The sequence below is a fragment of the Mirounga angustirostris genome, unplaced genomic scaffold (assembly GCF_029215605.1).
Source record: "Mirounga angustirostris isolate CCGP_5_RB_7025 unplaced genomic scaffold, mMirAng1.0.hap1 SCAF_2, whole genome shotgun sequence".
In the NCBI taxonomy this organism is placed as follows: Eukaryota; Metazoa; Chordata; class Mammalia; order Carnivora; family Phocidae; genus Mirounga; species Mirounga angustirostris.
In genome coordinates this window covers 97,093,309-97,114,282 of record NW_026991710.1, presented here as the reverse complement: position 1 = coordinate 97,114,282, position 20,974 = coordinate 97,093,309, and the positions used below count along the sequence as shown (strand labels likewise).

At 34.7% G+C, this 20,974-nt stretch overlaps 1 long non-coding RNA gene across 1 annotated transcript in view; it reads left to right on the top strand.

Annotated features, from left to right (window-relative positions):
* Nucleotides 1–20,974, top strand: part of LOC123848297 (uncharacterized) — an 844,895-nt gene that overhangs the window by 707,286 nt on the left and 116,635 nt on the right. The window contains exon 7 of the long non-coding RNA XR_010409502.1: nucleotides 6,464–6,526. This is a non-coding gene — a long non-coding RNA (uncharacterized LOC123848297). The remainder of the gene's footprint in view (nucleotides 1–6,463; nucleotides 6,527–20,974) is intronic.

Here is a 20,974-nt window from a genome sequence, read left to right as displayed (position 1 = left end):
AGCAAATCTTATCAAGAAACAGAGATCACATAAATTATCAATATCAGAATAAAAAACAGAACATCAACCCAGATCCTACATATAAAAGTTTATTATGACTAATGTATACCATTAAACTTAATATTTTGAAATAATGAACAAATCCCTAAAATACATAGCTCATCAGAATTGGCATTAGAATAAATAGATAATCTGAATTGTCCTATCACATAAATTGGATCTGTAATTAAGAACCTACTTGTACATGCATGCGTACACATACATCTATTTTTAAGGTCATGTTTCACAAGAAATTCTTTCAAACATTTAAGAAAGGATTTACACTAATCTTAAAAAAATTCTTCCAAATAATAAAATTGGAAAATTCCCCAAATCATTTTCTGATTCTACAATAATCTTGACAACCAATTTGATGAAAAAGGAAATTATAAGCCAATTTCTCCTTAAACACATGCACAAAAACCTAAGAAAAATATTTGCAATCTTTTTTCCTAATTCAAAGTGGTATATAAAAACATTTACAGATAATAACCAAGAAAGTGTTATTTCATGAATATAAAGTTGATTTGCTATTGAAAAATCAGGGATGCCTGGGTGGCTCAGATGGTTAAGCATCTGAGCTTCAGCTGAGGTCCTGAATCCAGGATCCTGGGATCGAGCCCCACGTTGGGCTCCCAGGTCAGTGGGGAGTCTGCTTCTCCCTCTGCCTCTGCCTCTCTCCCCTGCTCATGCTCTCTCTCTCTCTCAAATGAATAAATAAAGCCTTTAAAAAAATCAATGAAGTCATCACATTAACAGTTTAAAAAGTATATATATAAAATAAAAAACAAAATGTAAATATTGAAAAGGAAGAAGTATTTGGAAAATTCAACATTATCTCAAATAAGCTATTAGAATTAATAAACAAATTTATCAAGACTGTGGGGTACAAGGTTATCAAATATATATATATTTTTAAAGATTTTATTTATTTATTTGACAGAGAGAGAGATAGCAAGAGCAGGAACACAAGCAGGGGGGGTGGGAAAGAGAGAAGCAGGCTTCCCATGGAGCAGGGAGCCCGATGCGGGGCTCGATCCCAGGACTCTGGGATCATGACCCTAGCCAAAGGCAGACGCCTAACGACTGAGCCACCCAGGTGCCCCTATCAAATATATTTCTATATATTAACAAAAAACAACTGGAAAAAAATCCCATTTACAATATTGCCCAAATAAATTATTTAGGGATGACTGACAAAAGAAGCGCTAGACTTCTGAAAGCATTGATAGACATTGAATGAGACAAATAAATGGAAGAGTAAACTATATTGATTGGCAAGATTTTTAAATACTAATTCCCCCCAAATTGTTCAATAGGTTTAATGCAATTATTAACAAGATCTCAGAAGACACTTCTGTGAATATTTAAAAGCTGATTCTAATATGTACATAGAAATGCAAATGACCAAGAATAGACAAGGCAATCTTGAAGTAGAAAAGCTTCAGAACTTACATTACCTGAAATCACCGGTTTAGAAATTGATGGTGTGGTAATTGATTCAAGAACAGATAAATTGATCTATGGAACAGAATATAGAATCCAGAATTAGACCAACCTATATATATAACCTGATTAATGAAAGGATTTCACTGCAATTTAACGAGTCAAAGGATAATCTTCACAATAAATTGTGCTGTGTTTATGGAACATCTATTTGGAAGAAAATTATTTTTTTTCAAGTGTTTATTTAAATTCCAGTTAGTTAACATACAGTGTAATATTAGTTTCAGGTGTAGAAGTCAGTGATTCATCATGTACATAAAACGCACAGTGCTCATCACAACAAGCACCCTCCTTAATGTCCATCACCCATTTAGCCTATTCCCTCACCCACCTCCCCTCCAGCAACCCCCAGTTTGTTCTTTATAGTTAGGAATCTGTTTTCTGACTTGCCTCTCTCTTTCTTCCCCCATGTTCATCTGCTTTGTTTCTTAAACTTCACATGAGTGAAATAATATGGTATTTCTCTTTCTCTAGCTGACTTATTTCACTTAGCATCATACTCTCTATCTCCAACCATGTTATTGAGGATTTCATTCTTTTTGATGGCTCAGTAATACTCTGTTTTATACAAACACACACACACACACACCACATCTTCTTTATCCCTTTATCATTCATCAGTTGATGGACATTTGGGCTCTTTCCATAATTTGGCTATTTTTGATAATGGTGCTATAAACGTTGGGATGCATGTGTCCCTTCAAGGCAGTATTTTTGTATCTTTTCAGTATGGAAGAAAATTTATTTTGACTTATTTACTGGAAACTTAGGTTTCAGCTACTCCAGCTTTACTAGAATTACATAATGTAGAACAATCTGAAATGGAAAAAAAATATTCCATATAAGAAGGAAGTTCTAGATAGGGAGTTTGCTAATTATGAAATATTAGATAGTAGGCACAACCTAAAGTTCTGGGATGTTGATGTTTAGTCAGAGCTCATACACAAAGAAGTGCATCTGACTCAGCTGGGAAGCTTTTTAAAATACATATTCTTCCATTCTAAAGAGGAAGACCCTGATTCAGTAGGCCAACTACAGGACTTGGGCAACCAGGTTTTTAATGAGCTCCAAGAATGGTCTAGTATACATCAAGTTGTCTACCTGTGGCATGAGGTTTTAAATAAAAATCATATTACCACAAAAGGAAGTTTCTAGTCATCCTTTGGGATTTCACTGGGTTCTACTCTAAAATCCTAATAGGTGAGTGAATCAGGAAGGAAAATTAAAGACTGGATCTGTATACATTGACATGACTAGAAATTAGCATATATTTTTTGAAACATAATAGAGTCCAGTGTATCAAAATTAATAACGTGTGACTCAAAAAATTATTAAATTACACTACTGAACCATCATTCATTAATTATATAAAATAATAATAATATGCATGTGCTCATGGAGGTCCATAGTGCAGGCTCTTTTATATTTTAAGTGCTGAATACATATTAGCTATTATATTTACTTACTTCTTTTTAAAAATTTATTATTGAAGTGTAGTTGACATACAATGTTAATATTAGTTGCAGGCATACAACATGATTCTACAATTCTATATATTATATAATGCTCACCTCAATAAGTGTAGTTACCATCAGTCACCATACAAAGTTATTATAATGGTTTTTTTTTTTTTTTTAAGATTTTTATTTATTTATTTAACAGAGAGAGAGAGCACAAGTAGGCAGAGCAACAGACAGAGGGAAAGGAGAAGCAGGCTCTCTGCCAAGCAGGGGGCCTGAAGCGGGACTTGATCCCAGGACTCTGGGATCGTGACCTGAGCCAAAGGCAGTCACCTAACCGACTGAGCCACCCAGGCGCCCCTATAATGTTTTTGATATTCCTTATGCTGTACTTTTTCTCTTCTTGACTCATTTATTTTATAATTGGAAATTTGTATATCTTAATCTCCTTTACTTATCTCACCAGTTGCCCGAAACACTTTCCCCCTGACAACCACCAGTTCTCTATATTTCAGAGTCATTTGTTTTAGTTCCTACATTCCACATATAAGTGAAATTACATGGTATTTGTTTTTCTCTGACTTATTATACTTAGCATAATACCTTCTAGATCCATCCATTGCAAATAGCAGGATCTCATTCTTTTTTTTTATGCTGAGTAGTATACTACTGTGTATATATACACCATGTCTTCTTTATTCATTCATCTATCAATGGATACTTAGGTTGCTTCCATATTTTGGCTACCATAAATAATGCTGCAATAAACATAGGGATGTATATATCTTTGAATTAGTTTTTTTTTTTCATTTTCTTTGGGTAAATACATAGTAGTGGAATTATTAGATCATATGTTATTTATGTTTTTAATTCTTTGAGGACCCTCCATATTGTTTTCTACAGTGGTTGTACCAATTTACATTTCTACCAGTAGTTCCTAAGTGTTCTCTTTTCACATTCCCATCTACTCTTGTTATTTTTTGTCTTTTTTTTCTCTTTTTGATACTAGCCATTCTGACTGGTGTTGTACTTTTAACTTGCATTTCTCTGATGATTAGTAAATGAGCATCTAGTTATGTGTCTGTTGGCCATCTATGTCTTCCCTGGAAAAATGTCTATTCGGGTTCTTTTCCCATTTCTTTTAAAAATCATATTATTGTTTTTTAGTGTTGAATTATGTAAGTTCTTTGTATGTTTTGGATATTAGCTCCTTATCAAATATATCTTATTGGAAGTTTTTTAAATTACTGATTCAGTCTTCTTACTAGTAATTGGTCTCTTCAAATTTTCTACTTCTTCTTGGTTTAGTTTTAGAAGGTTTTATGTTTCTAGAAATTTATGAATGTCATATTTCTAGAAATTTATTAATTAAGATGGTTCAATTTGTTGGCATTTTTTTTGTAGTAGTCTCTTATAATCCTTTGTATTTCTGCATTGTCATTTGCTACTTCTTTTTTATTTCTGTATTTATTTGAGTCTCTCTCTCTCTCTCATTTTTTTTTTGATGAGTCTGACTAAAGGTTTATTAATTTTTTTTTTCTTTTCAAAGAGCCAGTTCTTGGTTTCATTGATCTTTTCTATTTTTTTTGTCCTATTTCATTTATTTCAACTCTGATCTTTATTATGTTTTTTTCCTTCTACTAACTTTGGGTTTTGCTTGTTTTTCTTTTTATTACTTTAAGTGTAAGGTTAGCTTGTTTATTTGATATTTTTCTTCTTTCTTGAAGTAGACCTGTATCTCTACAAACTTCCCTGTTAGCACTGCTTTTGCTGCATTGCAAAGATTTTAGATCATTATGTTTTCATTTTCATTTGTATCCATGTATTTTTTAATTTCCTCTTTGATTGCTTCATTGACCTATTGGTTGTTTAGAAGCATATTGTTACCCTCCATGTGTTTGTGTTTTTCCCAGGTTTTTTTTCCCCTTGCATTGGTTTCTAGTTTTATACTGGATATATAAACAGTGGCATTCACCAGCCCCTCTGACCCCATAGAGTGTTCCACAAGTCCCCCACTAGCAGACACTCATGATGGACTGGTTCCTTTAAATTGTATTTGCCTTTTAAACCATGGCTTTTTTCCTGTGCCTCAGAGTGGACAAATCTGTTCCTGATTCCTCAGTACTACCCTCCCCATTGCAGTTCACAGCATTGGGTGAGGGGTCCCTGTGGCTACTGTGTATCCACCTCTTACCATTCTCTCTGTGATCCCTCTAGTTTTTGTTGTGCAGAAGCTGTTCAATCAGCCCTTAGTTGTTCAGGAAGAATCGCTCTATGTGGAGATAAAGATTTGGTGTGTCTATGGGGGGAAGTGAGTTCAGGGTCTTCCTATATCACCAATTTGAACCCTATTCTGAACATCTTATATTTACTTTTTTGAGGCAAAATTTTTATAGACAGGAACAGTGGGATGGACTATTAGGAACTTTACCAAAATATTATCAGTATTTTTTTGAGCAGTGTGATTCCTGAATTTAAACTTTGTTTTGTATGTCTCCACCTTTATTTTTTCCAATTTTCTAAAAGATAACATCACTTCTTTAATCAGAAAAAGATCTTTAAAAAATTAGAAAATTGTGAGTTTTACTGAAAATCTTGTGTGATAAAACTATTAACAGAATATACATGAGGAGAATATGTGCTGTGTAAATTATTCATCTATATGGAGAAATTAAAAAGACTTCATGAGTTCTCTAGTTTCTATTTTTCGGAGACACTGGACTTTGAGAACAATGGAAATTTTTGACAGAAGAATTGACAGCATGATAGCCACTGTTATTTAACCTCACGTTTTCTAAGCCATTTGTACAGATTACCTCAAACATATTGTGATAGGCTATATAATGCTCATCCCTCCAAAAAAGTCCACGCTCAAGTGCCCAGAACCTTTGAATGTTATTTACACATGGCAAAAGGGACTTTGCAAATGTGGTTTAGAATCTTGAGATGTAGAAATTATCTTGGATTATACTGTGGGGCCAATGCAATCAAAAATATCCTTAGAAAGGCACGAGGATTGGAATCAGAAAATAGTGAAAGTGGAAGCAGAGTCAGTGAAGGAGACATAACAACAATATGCTTCTGTCTTTGAAGATAGAAGAGGCCATAAGTCAAGAAATGCAGGTGGCTTCTAAATGCTGGCAAAGGCAAGAAAATGGGTTATCCCCTAGTCTTCAAAAAGAAACAGCCTTGCTGACATGTAAACTTTAGCCTAGTGAGATTGAGTCGGGGCTTTTGACATCCAGAAATATAATAAGGTTGTATTTTAAACTAAAAGTTTAAGGTAGTTTGGTAAAGCAGCAATAGGAAACAAATAAAGCTACTCAATTTCTTTTTATTTCCATGAGCTCAAAAATCCATTAGAAATAATCTAATTCATACTCATACCTTGTATAAAATCCAGTTGAACTCATAACTTCCATATAAATATGTTAATTTTTATAACTTATTTTTTTCAGGATGTCGTATTTACACACCGCCTCCAAGAAGTAGTTATGAAAACTTTCGGTACCACCTGAGTGGTAAGTCCACTTATGAAAAACATTTTCTGTGGCAGATTCACCTAATGTGGTATGACTTTATAAGGCCTTTCTAATAACCATAAAAGAGTTGACTATGAATCTTTGTCATCATTAGAAAGTTCTGTATGTAGACAACTAGGAATTTTTGTTTGTAGATGTACTAATATTACAACAACATAAAGTGAATATTTGCTTAGAATCTTAGCTGGGAAACTTTGGATCTTAAAATTCTTTCCTTTTTTTTAAAGATTTATTTATTTTTATTTTTTATCTTTTAAGATTTTATTTATTTGACAGAGAGAGACATAGCGAGAGAGGGAACACAAGCAGGGGAGTGGGAGAGTGAGAAGCAGGTTTCCCACGGAGCAGGGAGCCCGATGCAGGGACTCAATGCCAGGACCCTGGGATCATGACCTGAGCCGAAGGCAGATGCTTAATGACTGAGCCACCCAGGCACCCCCTAGATTTACTTATTTATTTTTAGAGAGGGAGAGAGAGTGTGAGAAGGTGAAGAGGAGAGAGAGAATCTCAAGCAGACTCCTGGCTGAGTGTGGACCTGGACAGGGGGCTCGAACTCATGATCTTGAGATCATGACTTAAGCCCAAATCAAGCAAGAGTTGGACGCTTAAATGACTGAGCCACACAGGTGCCCCCTTAATATTATTTTCTTAGATAAATATCACGCCCTGTCTATATTCCTCTGAGTTGTTACAAGCAAGGATTTTAGAAGTGAGGACATCAACTTTCTCTACAGAGCTGCCTTTTACATCAGGTAGCCAATCTGGGACTTGCATGTAGATGTGTTTTACAGTATTAAGTGGGAAATGGGGATTATATCTCCATGGTGTAGGGCAATGACTCTAAATTGGATTACTCCTACATCATTAAAACTTTCTTGTCTTTATATAATTAAAACCTATAAACAATTTCTGGGACAATTGAAGCAATAAATCCACAGATGTCAATTTTTATGTGTTGGAGAAGAAGAATGAGGTTCCTACTTGGAAATCTATGGAAGACTGAATTATATCACTGGTGAGGGAAAGACATGTTTTGGAGCATCAGGGCCTGTTCATATAATGGACAAAACAGTTGAGCCAGCCTCCCACAAATTATAGAGGATATGTACTATGGAATGTAATTTTTACTTAGAAACTTGTGAATTAAATAGTCTAAATATAAACACATCTTATATATGATTATAAAGATATAGTTTAAAAATAGCACTTTATATTTAAATTTCTTATTTCTTAGGGTCATTTTCCTTAAAAAATGATTTTTTTAAGCAAAGTACATTCATTTCTTCATGTCGTGGCCTTTACCTTTATCTCCTCTTTTTGAAAAATTGTATGTATATAAATATATATGTATATAATATATATGGCATATAAATCATATATGGTGCATGATATAACATATACACACATATATATCATTTAAAATTATATATATGTAACGAAATAATTCTAAATACAGTCTTAGTTTTATCCTTTTATTCTACTATTATTGAAAATGAGGTTGACATAAAGGAGAAATACATTAAGGAAAAAAAAAATGTCTGCTAAGTTGGTTTTTCCTCCCTTATAGGCTGACCCTGTTGCATATTTGATAAACCATGGTTACCATGCATTTAATGAATTTTCTTCCAGCATGCTAACAACTCTTTGTTTAAAATTATTCACTGCTTTTATTTGTGAGTGGCTGCTGATCATAGCTTTGCTACAGCAAAAGAATTGTGTCTTATCCCTATATTCTTTTCTGATTTTTGAAATGAACTACTAGTTCTGTCACTTATACAATTCAATAACTAATAGCTGTTGAATGTATTTTTTGAAGGCCATTTCTTGCATTACCTTGGCAATATCTATTAAATGGCTGATAACATCTGTTAGATAGAAAACATAAATTCTTTATAGGAAAATAATTGAACCCTGAGATAGAAGAACATAAATATAAAATACATTGCCTTTAATTCCTTTTCCCATTTCCAAAGTTCACAATCTGCTGAGAGATATTTATTAGAATGATGTATGTGTTTAATTTCATCCAAATAAGCAATAGAAGAAGTTTGAGATCTTAAGCATACCTTGTTTATTACAACTGTACAAATTAGTTGTGATCTATAGTTTCACTCCTTTTTAGAGAAATAGAAGTTTGTCTTTTTTATTCTTTGATTTACATTATTGATCTGGGACCATCTTAATTCTCATGTAACTACATACATCTTCATTATGTCACAGGAAGCACTGAGCACCTTGCTTCTCTATTGCTTTAGCAATTTCATCAACCTTTTGTATTGTGCACTTCAAGTCAGGCAGCAACTAGAGATCAATGTGGAGAATAACAAGCACCTCTCAGGGCTGTAAAACCTCTTCTCTTGAGTACCATTGCTACATTTGTTCCATGAGAAGGAATTTATGAATGCTGCTGTTGTATTTTTATGACTCCATAAGCTAGCTTTAAGGCTTGGACTAAGTAATTTATACCACTTCTGTTTTGCTAAATCCCTAGTCCTGCCACATTTTTTTTTTTCCTTTTTACTTGTAGCTAACTAAACAAGTTCACATCAGTTATAAGCATTTTCTAAACACTTCTTGTGACAGGTTATTCATTTGCCTAAGGAGATGACAAAATTCTTATATGAAGTATTCCAAAATGTTGGCATTCTATCTGTGGCAGGGACAACTACTGATGTAAAAGCAAATCATGATCCCATTCCAAAATTTAGTTATTGTTCAAAATTGACAGCCTGACCCATATCAATATTTCCTAGCCATGAAAGGTGAACATAAGAAATGTCTATTTCCAGACAAGGCAATTAAGATTGGATATCATGTCACCACTTTTCTCTTCTTGATTTTGCTGACTGGATGGCAGTGGACAACCTTGAAAGCCACATGTTGCAGAAGTCAAAGACTCTTTCAGCGTCGTTTCTGAATGCTTGTCTCCAGTCAAATCCACTGCCCTTTCTCCTTCTTGCCACAGATCAGGAACAACTACTTTTGCATTTGTGTAATTGAGGAGCATATTTCTACTGTGGTAAGCCACAGGTGTTTCTAGCATTTAACTTATTTAATGATACATAGATCATTACCATCATCAATACTACATCAGTTTATTTTCTGTTACATAGATATTTTATTCATGTTAGTCACTAATCTCCAACTTATATGTGGTAAGAAAAATACAGAAATTTTCATTGTTTTGGGATCCAGTAATTCTGAATTATGGCCATTCATTGTCTTCATTGAAATTTGCCTTTGCAATTTCGATGAATGAATAAATAAGTAAAATAACTAGCTAAAACATTTTTTAAAAAACCCTACAGGTATACATTTAATATAACCAAAAATACAGAACATTTGGAGATATATGATACAGATTAATGAACTAAAAATCAAAGACAGTGAGACCTGAGTTTGATCTCAAGGTCTGCCTTTTTTTTTCTTTAACAACTATATACATTTCTCAGTCCTCATCAAGATAAATGTACTCTTAATCCTCCTCACTTATTTCACCCATCCCTCCACCCACTTCCACTCTGGTAACACCAGTTCATTCTCTGTATTTAAGAGTCTATTTTTTTGTTTGTCTCTTTTTGCTTTGGTCATTTGTTTCTTGAATTCCACATATGAGTGAAATCATATGGCATTTGTCTTTCTCTGACATTTCACTTAGCATTATACCCTCTAGCCTCGTTCATATTGTTGTAAATGGCAAGATTTCATTCTTTTTTATGGCTGAGTACTATTTGTGTGTGTGTGTGTACTACAACTTCTATATTCATTCATCTGTAGATAGACATTTGGGTTGCTTCCATATATTAGCCATTGTAAATAATGCTGCAGTAAACATAGGAGTATATATATCTTCTTGAATTACTGTTTTCCTTTTTTTTTGGGTAAATACCCAGTGGTGGAATTACTGGATCATATGGTAATTCTATTTTTCAGTTTTTGAAAAGCCTCTGTACCATTTGCCACAGTGGCTGCACCAATTTGCATTCCCACCAACACAAAGATTCTTTTCTCTATATCCTTACCAATACTTGTTATTTCTTATGTTTTTGATTTTAGCCATTCTGACAGGTATAAAGTGATATCTCATGGTGATCTTGATTTGTATTTCCCTGATGATTAGTAATGTTGAGCATCTTTTCGTGTGTCTATTGACCATCTGTATATCTTCTTTGGAGAAATGTCCATTCATGTCTTCTTCCCATTTTTTAATTGGATGTGATGATTATTAATATTATTATTTTTTGGTGTTGAGTTATATAACTTCTTTATATATTTTGGATGTTAGCCTCTTATTGGATATATCTTCTGTAAACATCTTCTCCCATTCAGTAGGTTGCTTTTTTATTTAATTGATGGTTTTCTTCACTATGTGAGGTCTGCCATCTTAACTGAATGATTTTGTATAGGTCATTTAATTTCTGTACTTTATTATTTGCAAAAAATAATACTTAAAGTGTTACTTTGCATCGACTGAGCTCACTGCTACAACTAATGGGTCTCAGGTAGTTCTGAGGTCACTTTACTGAACAAATTTTGGGTGTTGTTGAGGAGACAGTCGATAGGAAATGAAGGTAGAGGATAACTCACTCATGAAGTGGAAAGGGATAATCAACAGCATATTATAGGGAGGAAGGGAGTTCAGGGAAAGTCCACCACCTATGTAAGTAGATTGCTTCACTCCCCATGGAGTCTCTGGTGAAGCTCCCTGAGTATTTCCCCGCTTCCTTTGCTGTGTGAACCACGCCTATCACTCTCTGCTATTAGAGACAATATAGGCTGCTTGGTTTGCTTATGAGAGTTTATTGTTTGAAGACCATTTCACCAGAAAAGTCACCATCAATGTGCCCTGCAGATAATAAAACCTTGTTGGAAGATGGCAAGGGCAAGTCTGAACAATGAGAGAATTTGAACTATCATTGGAAGAATGGTCGTTTCCATTATCAGCAGAGTGTATGAATAATCACTGTTGGGTTTTAGCCAATGGCTGTGTGGCTAGGCATGTAGATCCTAGATATTTGCAAAATAAAAACTCTCCTATATGGGTTAATTATAGAAAACTGAGAATTTTGAAGAATTAGAATGAGTTATGTGAAGCCCACCAAAAATTTCAGTTGTCAACTAAAAGGCAAGTAGAATGCTGAGGCAAATGCGTAGTTATTCCTACCTGGCTTCCCGTTGGGCTAAGAGACAAAACAATCTTTTCCCACTCAATGAAATAGTAAACAAAACAAAGCACACAAACAAAAACCCAACAACAACAAAAAGCTACACCTGCTGTCACCAAGAAAATAATTTATTGAAAATCTTCTTGAGTTGAATTTCCCAAGGATAAGACCAATACAGAGTAGGTGATTGGGTTATTTTGAATTTTTAGCAGCAGTCTCCAGAACTACAATTGGCTGCTAACAGGTATTATTCTGTTCTATTCTAGGCATTGCTTGTTCTATAACATACAGAATTTCAGATAACACAATTAAAGGTATGAAGCAAAATTCTCAAATTCCCTATCCAGCCCACCTGGATATATTTCTTCTGATCATGATACATACTTTGTTATACAGAAATGGTCAAAGAAATGATATTTTATGGAAATAACATATTTATTGTCATCCTCAGAACACTGATCTTTTTGGAAATTAGAATTGGTGATTTAGGGCATGCTTGGGTGGCTCAGTTGGTAAAGCATCTACCTTCGGTTCAGGTCATGATCTTAGGGTTCTGAGATTGAGCCCCACACTGGGCTTCCCTGCTCAGTGGGGAGTCTGCTTCTCCCTTTCCCTCTGCCCCTCCTCCCTGCTCCTGCTCTCTCTCTCAAATAAATAAATAACATCTTAAAAAGAAAGAATTGGTAGTTTAGATACTTGATACTTAAATCAGGTAATGAAAAAGATTTTAAGGATTATCTTAGTACGTTAAATAAATTTGTAAAGACATTGAATATGAAATTAAATAGATACGAATTATATTGCAAAAGTTTCTGGGATTGGTATGAGGGGATGTGAAAGAATACAATTATACTATTGTACATCTTTCTTATTTCACATAATTTTTCTTTAATTTTACTTGATCTGGTGGTCCCAGGCCCAGTTTTAGATTTATATATATCCAAGGAGGAGCATACCAATGGACAAGACATTTAATAAGGCACACTTCTAAAGAGGCTTTGGGATGGGTGATGCCATAGCACATGTAGCAAAATCAGAATCACCTAAAAACATTCTATTAACAAGTAGCAGAGAAAGAATATTCTAATTCTTTACCTGAAAAATATCATGACATCTAGTTGTGTGGGTCCAAAGTTAGCATAGGTAATGATATTGTCATTTCCAGTGTTGCTGACATATTGTCCACCTGCCATTTAGACATCCAAACTATGGAGGGAAAAATATAGGAGGTTAGCCTGGGAGGTACAAAACTGAAAAAACTAGTTTATTCTTATCCCCTTTCTCCACTCAGCTCACAGAACACAGAGAGACAATTATACCCCTGGTAAGTGATTAGAGTTTCACTCTGAAGAAACTGAATAGACCAAAAGAAAAAGACATGTGGTCTTTTAGACCACTGATTATACCCTGATGCAAAGGAAAGATGTTCCAGTTATTCAATCACATACTAATGTAAGTGTGGCTGTGAAGGGATTATACAGAAGTAATTAAATTTCCAAATAGGTTCATTCTGAGTTAATCAGGATGGCGTTTATCTCAAGTGGGCCCAACATATTCAGGTTGATATCCTTTAAAGAGGGGCTAGGCCCTTCATAAACTTTAGAGACTTGAACCAGCAGCTGGGCCTGCAGTCACTCTTCCTTGCCCATGATTCTTTCTGTCTTGACTACCCTGTAGACTTCGTGATGGCTTAGCCAGGCCCATGCTTGTGTAATTATAGTAAATCAAATTTGTGTGCATGTTTGTGTGTGCATGTGCATGTTTGTGAGTATATATTTATATAATCTATCGGTTCTGCTCCCTGATTCAACCCTGACTGATACAAATTTTGTGTCGCTATATAATAATATATCTACAGTAAATTTGGTACCTTACCTATTTGAAATTTGGGTAGATGTACACATTTTAAAGAAGAAAAAGCATTCCCTACTGCTGTGATTTCAGTCACAGATGCTGTCAGGGGCCAGATAGAATGAAAGTAGTGTGACTTGTGGCCAATCAAGGGAGTCCATTGACATTCAAACATTTAATAAAGAAATCATGGACATTCAAACAAAGTTAAACAATGTGTTAGTCAAAGAAACTATACCTCCCCAGTATTCTACCCACCAGCCGTGTGCTTTTACTACAAATGCCAGATACCCTTCATTTTCTTTCTACAACTGACTTTGTACCCTGCTGCCTTTACCTTTGTCCAAAGCTGCCTGAACCAGTGCTTTGACCTTTAGCTGCAGCCAGCAAACACCACTCTACACATAGAAAGAGCAAGGGGAAGAAGATAGACTATTGCAGAAAGGACCCTGCAAAATTTTTCAGTATTTTATAATATTGCATCTATTAGGACACCATATCTAAAAATTGATTGGATGCATAGCAGGGGCTTTCTGACTTCTGACACACATTTCCTCTGACTGAGATATGAATTGTGCATTGTTATAATGTTGAAATAACAAAATCAAATATATTAGATATCACTGTAATATTATGTCTTTATTTTATTTACATTTTGTGGTTTCAGACCCTACTAATATAAAGCATGGAAGATACTCCATTTTATAAAATACATTTTAAAAATTTTAATATTCATGAATGTATCATATAAGGGGAGAAATTATAATAATTGCTTTTATTTCAAATCTGTAATAATTCTCTGGGGTAAAGACTTATCATACTGCCAATTGTCCCTTAGCTGTCATATATCAAATCTTCCTCAGACTTTGATAGTACTAGTACTTACTTTTTATATCATTGTTTCTTTATAAGCAAGATATTTGGAATTTGGCCTATATATAAATTACTTATGTTCTAGCACCTCTGAAAATTCAGTGTTTCCTTCTCACAGTGAGCATGTTCACTCTCTGTTGAAAAAATAAATGAATGAATAAAATAAAGTTCTTGGGTGCCTTTGACTGTATCAGTAATGACTCCAGTGTGTGTGATTGATTGCATCTTATCAGAGAGCACCTGACCATTGCATGGTGGAGTTTACCTTATATGCTTGTTAGCTAAAGGAAAATTTACTTTTATTAAAAAGTGCCTATTTCCATTTCAAAGTCACTGATACTGGGGCATGAATATTCCTGTTTCCTACTTTCTTGCCTGCATTCAAAGTTATGTGATTTAAAAATTAGAAACAGATACTTATTTTCTGTCATTTTATCCCCCATATTTTGTTTAAGAACCTGTGGAAGAAGATTTTAAGAGTATTCAGTAGACTGAGCAGATGTTACTGTTAACCTATTTTCAGTTGTAAACTAAGCACTTTGGTCTCCAATAGGGAAGAGCTAAATAGTCCTAGAAGCAATCTGCAAGACTTCAGGATTGTCTGCAACATCTGGTGGAGGAGCAATAAATGCAGGAGCTATGTAACCCACCCTGACACATCTCATTGGGCACAACATCTTCAATAATAACTTCTAAAAATTTTTTCTTTAGTATTTTTATAGAAGATTTCCCACCCATGGGAAATCATGGGTGTTGAAGAGGAATGCTGCCATATAGCAGAGGACTTTCTGAGCCAGCATCTGCCATATCCGATCCAATGAGTGCATCCCCTTGTTTCATGGAAGTCAATGTCCACATAATGTAGAAAAGTATATATGTTACACAGAGCCATGGTGATCAGGCTCCCATTAGATGCCTTAACCTTGGAATCAGTAGCCAACAAAAGATGGGGTTCCCCAAAAGCTTCCTGTATCTGTTTAGTAAAGACAAGGGATGGAGCAAGTAGCAATAGGTGAAGCTCAAAATGTAGCAGTCAACTGTAATACAGCATGCTGGCTGGTGCTCCTAGAGGATATACTCTGCCATCACCTGGATGTTCAGTGAACATAGTGGTATGAGCTACCAGAATAAGCATTTCCAGTCCACTGTATATTTGTGATGCAAATGCCACCACTTCTGTTTCTGAAGATACAATATTCCCTCTGATATTCAGTTTTGGTGACACTCACGTTCCTGAAGCATGGAAGTTGTGGATACCCTTCTTCTTCTTTAGAATATCAAGGGCTCTAGACTTTGTGAAATTTTTCCTTAAGGTTATGGCAGGAACAAATAATGTTGCTATATAGACCACTTTCTGAAACATGGAGAAATGATATGGGAATTTTTATTTTGTGTCAATCTAATAGGTAGAAAGTAGAAACTTACTAATGTCTTTTTTTTTTTTTTTAAAGATTTACTTATTTTTCAGACAATGAAAGAGAGGTGGGGGCAAGGGACAGAAGGAGAGAGAAACTTAAGCAGACTCCACACTGAGTGCAGAGCCTGAGGTGGGGTTCGATCTCACAAGCCTGAGATCACAACCTGAGCCAAAACCAAGAGTCAGACACTTAACTGACTGCACCACCCAGCCGCCCTAAACTTACTAATGTCTTAATCTGTGTAACTCACTACTTTTTACCTGAGCATCTACTCATTTTCTTATTTATCTTCTTATTTTTGGAATGCCTATTCATTTAATTGCCCATTTTATAATTGGATTTCCTGATTTTTGTATGCTTTAAAGGAGTTCTTTTCATATTCAAGATACTAAACTGTTGGTTATAGATACTGTAAATATTTTCTTATCGTGTCCTTAAAGGTGTCCTTATGCCTTTAATTATGTGATTTGAGTCCTTTACTAAACAGAAACTCTTAATTTTGATATAGTCAAATACTACCATTTGGCTTCCCTTTTTTTTCTCAGTCTTGTGTAATTAATCTTATATCAAAGTTCATCTGCCAGGAATATAGGAATTAGAAGGGTGGGGAGACATCTTAAAGATAGCAAGTGTGGATGCTCTTGCTACCACTAGGCTCAAGAGACAAAGCGCAAAGGAAGGCAATATTGCTACAGGAAGCCATAGAGGAGAAGCAGGCCTCCTGGAAGAATCCTGGGCTATTTAATCTAGGTTAGATTAAATACAGAACTCCCATTTAACAGTTACATTTTGATTTTGAATAACTGTTCCTCCCAAGAGCTCATAACTATCAGAAATATGCTGGCTTCTTGCTTTCCCATCCTCTAATCTCCTGAGAGTGACTTTCATTGGCTAACCCAACCAGAAGACAGATGATGAAGGATAATATAGCTGATAGACTCAGGAAATAGATCTAAGAGCAAATGGGCTGAAGAGCTGATATGGAATCATTTCTACATGAATTTTTAATTAGTCAATTATCTGTGGCTATTCCAGGGATGGTTTCTGCCAATCATATTAGATTGTGTTAAAACCAAAGTATAAAACTGAAGCTAGAGTCCATGGTAGACTGTATGAAAGCCATAAAGAGCTGTGAATTTGTTTTAAAATTACCTCTATGTGGCAACAGAATTGCCTGTGGTTTTATTTTTAGTTATTTTTAATTTCTTCAATTTAAATTTTTATTTTAATTCTAGTTACATACAGTGCTGTATTAGTTTCAGGTGCACAATATAGTAATCCAACACTTCCATACCTCACCCTGTGCTCATCACGGCAAGGGCACTCCTTAATCCCCACCACTTATTTCACTCATCCCTCCACCCCAGCCACTCTGGTAACTGTCAAATTGTTCTGTATAATTAAGAGTCTGTTTCTTCCTTTCTCTTTCTCTCCCTGTCTTCCTCCCCATCCTTATGTTCTTTTCCCTTTGCTCATTTGTTTCTTATATTCCACATATAAGTGAAATAATATATTTGTCTTTCTGTGTCTTATTTCATTCAGCATTATACTCTCTAGCTTCATCCATGACATTGCAAATGGCAAGATTTCATTCTTTTTACGGCTGAATATTATTCCACTGTGAATGTATGTATAGATAGATAGATAGCATCTTCTTTATCCATCAGTCAGTGGACACTTGGGCTGCTTCCATATTCTGGCTATTGTAAATAATGCTGCTATAAACATATAAACCAACAGTGCACAAGTGCTCCTTTTTCTCCACATCCTTGCCAATACCTTTTGTTTCTTCTGTTGTTGATTTCAGCCATTCTGACAGATATGAGGTGATATATCATTGTTTTGATTTGCATTTCCCTGATGATAAGTGATGATGTGACTCTTTTCATGTCTGTTGGCCATCTGGATGTCTTCTGCCCATTTTTTAATTGGATTGTTTGTTTTTTGGGTGTTGACTTTTATAAGTTCTCTGTATATTTTGGTTATTAGTCCTTTATCAGATATATCATTTGCAAATATCATCTCCCATTCTGTAGGCTGCCCTCTGGTTTTGTTGATTGTTTCTTCCACTATGCAAAAGCTTTTTATTTTGATGTGGTTCCAATGGTTTATTTTTGCTTATGTATCCCTCGCCTCAGGAGACATATCGTGAAAGAAGTTGCTATGGCCAATGTCAAAGAAATTACTACCTGTGTTCTCTCCTAGGATTTTTATGGTTTCAGGTCTCATATTTAGGTCTATAATCCATGTTTAATTTACTTTTGTGTATGATATACACATTCTACATTCTTTTGCATGTAGTTGTCCAGTTTTCCCAACACCATTTGTTGAAGAGACTGTCTTTTCCCCATTGGATATTCTTTCCTACTTTGTTGAAGATTAATTGATCATACAATTGTGGGTTTATTTCTGGGTTTTCTATTCTGTTATATTGATCTATGTGTCTATTTTTGTGTCAGTACCATATTATTTTGCTTACCACAGCTTTGAAATATAACTTCAAGTCTGGAATTGTGATGCCTCTAGCTTTGTATTTCTTTTGCAAGATGGCTTTAGCTATTCAGGGTCTTTTGTGATTCCATGCAAATTTTAGGATTGATTGTTCTAGTTCTGTGAAAAATGCTATTGATATTTTGATAGGGATTGCATTAAACATTTAGATTGTTTGGATAGTGTAGACATTTTAACAATATTTGTTCTTCTAACCTGTGAGTATGGAATGTCTTTCCATTTCTTTGTGTCCTCTTCAATTTCTTTCATCAGTGTTTTATAGTTTTCAGAGTACTGGTCTTTCACCTCCTTTGTTAATTTTTTCCCTAGGTATCTTATTGTTTTTGGTACAATAAAAATGTATTGTTTTCTTGACTTCTCTTGCCTTTATTTTTTTAAAAGATTTTATTTATTTATTTGACAGAGAGAGCAAGCACATAATCGGGGGAGCACCAGGGAGAGGGAGAGGGAGAAGCAGGTTCCCTGCTGAGGAAAGAGCCTGATGTAGGGTTCAATCGCATGACCCTGGGACCATGACCTGAGCCAAAGGCTGATGCTGAACTGACTGAGCCACCCAGGCATCCCTTGATTTCTCTTTCTGCCACTTTATTATTGGTGTATAGAAATGCAACAAATTTCTGTACATTGAATTTGTATCCTGTGACTCTACTGAATTAGTTGATCAGTTCTAACATTTTTTTGTGCAGTCTTTAGGATTCTCTATATTTAGTATCATGTCATCTACAAATAGTGAAAGTTTTACTTCTACCTTACCAGTTTGGATTCCTTTTATTTTTGTTGCTTAATTGCTGTGGCTACGACTTCTAGTACTATATTGAATAAAAGTGGTGAGAGTGGATATTCTTGTCTTGTTCTTGACCTTAGAGGAAAATCTCTTTTTTCTCATGTGGGTTTTTCATAGATCATCTTTATTACATTGAGGTATGTTCCCTTTAAACCTATTTTGTTGAAGGTTTTTATCATGACTGGATGTTATACTTTGTCAAATGTTATTTCTGTCTCTGTTGAAAGGATCATATTGTTCTTATCCTTTCTCTTATTGATGTGAGGTATAACACTGATTTATGAATATTGAATCACTCTTGCAACCCAGTAATAAATTCACCACTTGATGGTGGTGAATGATTTTTTTTTTTTAATGTCTTGTTGAATCTTGTTTGCTAGTATTGAGAATTTTTGCATCTATGTTCATAAGAGATATTGGCCTACAGTTCTCTTTTTTAGTGGAGTCTTTATCTGGTTTTGTTATCCAATAATGGTCAATAATGCTGGCCTCATAGAATGAATTTGAAAGTTTTCCTTCCTTTTCTATATTTTGGAATAGTTTAAGAAAGATAGGTATTAACTCTTCTTTAAATGTTTGGTAGAATTCCCCTGTGAAGGCATCTCATCCTGGAGATTGTTTGTTGGTAGTTTTTTTATTTTTGACTCAATTTCTTTGCTGGTTATCAGTCTGTTCAAACTTTCTATTTCCTCCTGTCAGTTTTGTTGGGTTATATGTTTTTAGGAATTTATCCATTTTGTCTAGGGTTGTCCAAATTGTAGGCATATAGTTTTTCATAGGTTGTATTTCTGTGGTATTGGTTGTTATTTCTCCTCTCTCATCTGTGATTTTATTTATTTGAGTCCTTTTTCCTTTCTTTCTTGATACATCTGGCTAGAGGTTCATCAATTTTATTATTTTTTTCAAAGAACCACCTTCTGGTTTTATTGCTCTGTTCTATTGTTTGTTTTTTTCATTTCTGTATCATTTATTTTTGCTCTAATCTTTACTATTTCCTTCCTTCTGCTGGTTTTAACTTTTGTTCGTTGTTCTTTTTCTAGCTCCTTTAGGTACAAGGTTAGGTTGTTTGAGATTTTTCTTGCTTCTTGAGGTAGGTGTGTATTGCTATAAACTTCCCTCATAGCACTGATTTTGCTGCATCACAGAGGTTTTGGACTGTTATGTTTTCATTTTCATTTGTTTCCATGTACTTTTTAATTTATTCTTTGATTTCTTGTTTGATCCATTCATTGTGTAGTAGCATGTTATTTAACCTCCATGTATTTGTTCTTTCCAGATTTTTTCTTGTGGTTGATTTCTAGTTTCATAGCATTGTGGTCAGAAAAGATGCATGGTATGATTTTGATCTTCTTGAATTTGTTGATGTTTGTTTTGTGTGCTAATATGGGGTCTATTCTGGAGGATGTTCTTGTGCACTTGAAAAGAATGTGTATTCTGCTGTTTTTGGATGGAATGTTCTGAATATAACTGTTAAATCCATCTGTTCCATTGTGTCATTTAAAGCCATTATTTCTTTGTTGCTGTTCTATTTAGGTGATCTATCCATCAATGTAAGCGGGGAATTAAGTCCTCTACTATTATTGTGTTATTATCGATTAGTTCCTTTGTGTTTGTTATTAACTTATTTATGTATTTGGGTACTCCTATTTTGGGTACATAAATATTTAATGACAGTCTTCAGATCACTTTCTGGTTTAATGACTTGGATATGGATGATATCTAGTTAAAAATGTGGGATGGGGTGGGCTCAGGGTCCTCCTACTTTGCCATCTTCCCAAGTTCCCCCCAGCTTTTGTTTTTAATTCTATATTCTGAAAGTGCTGCT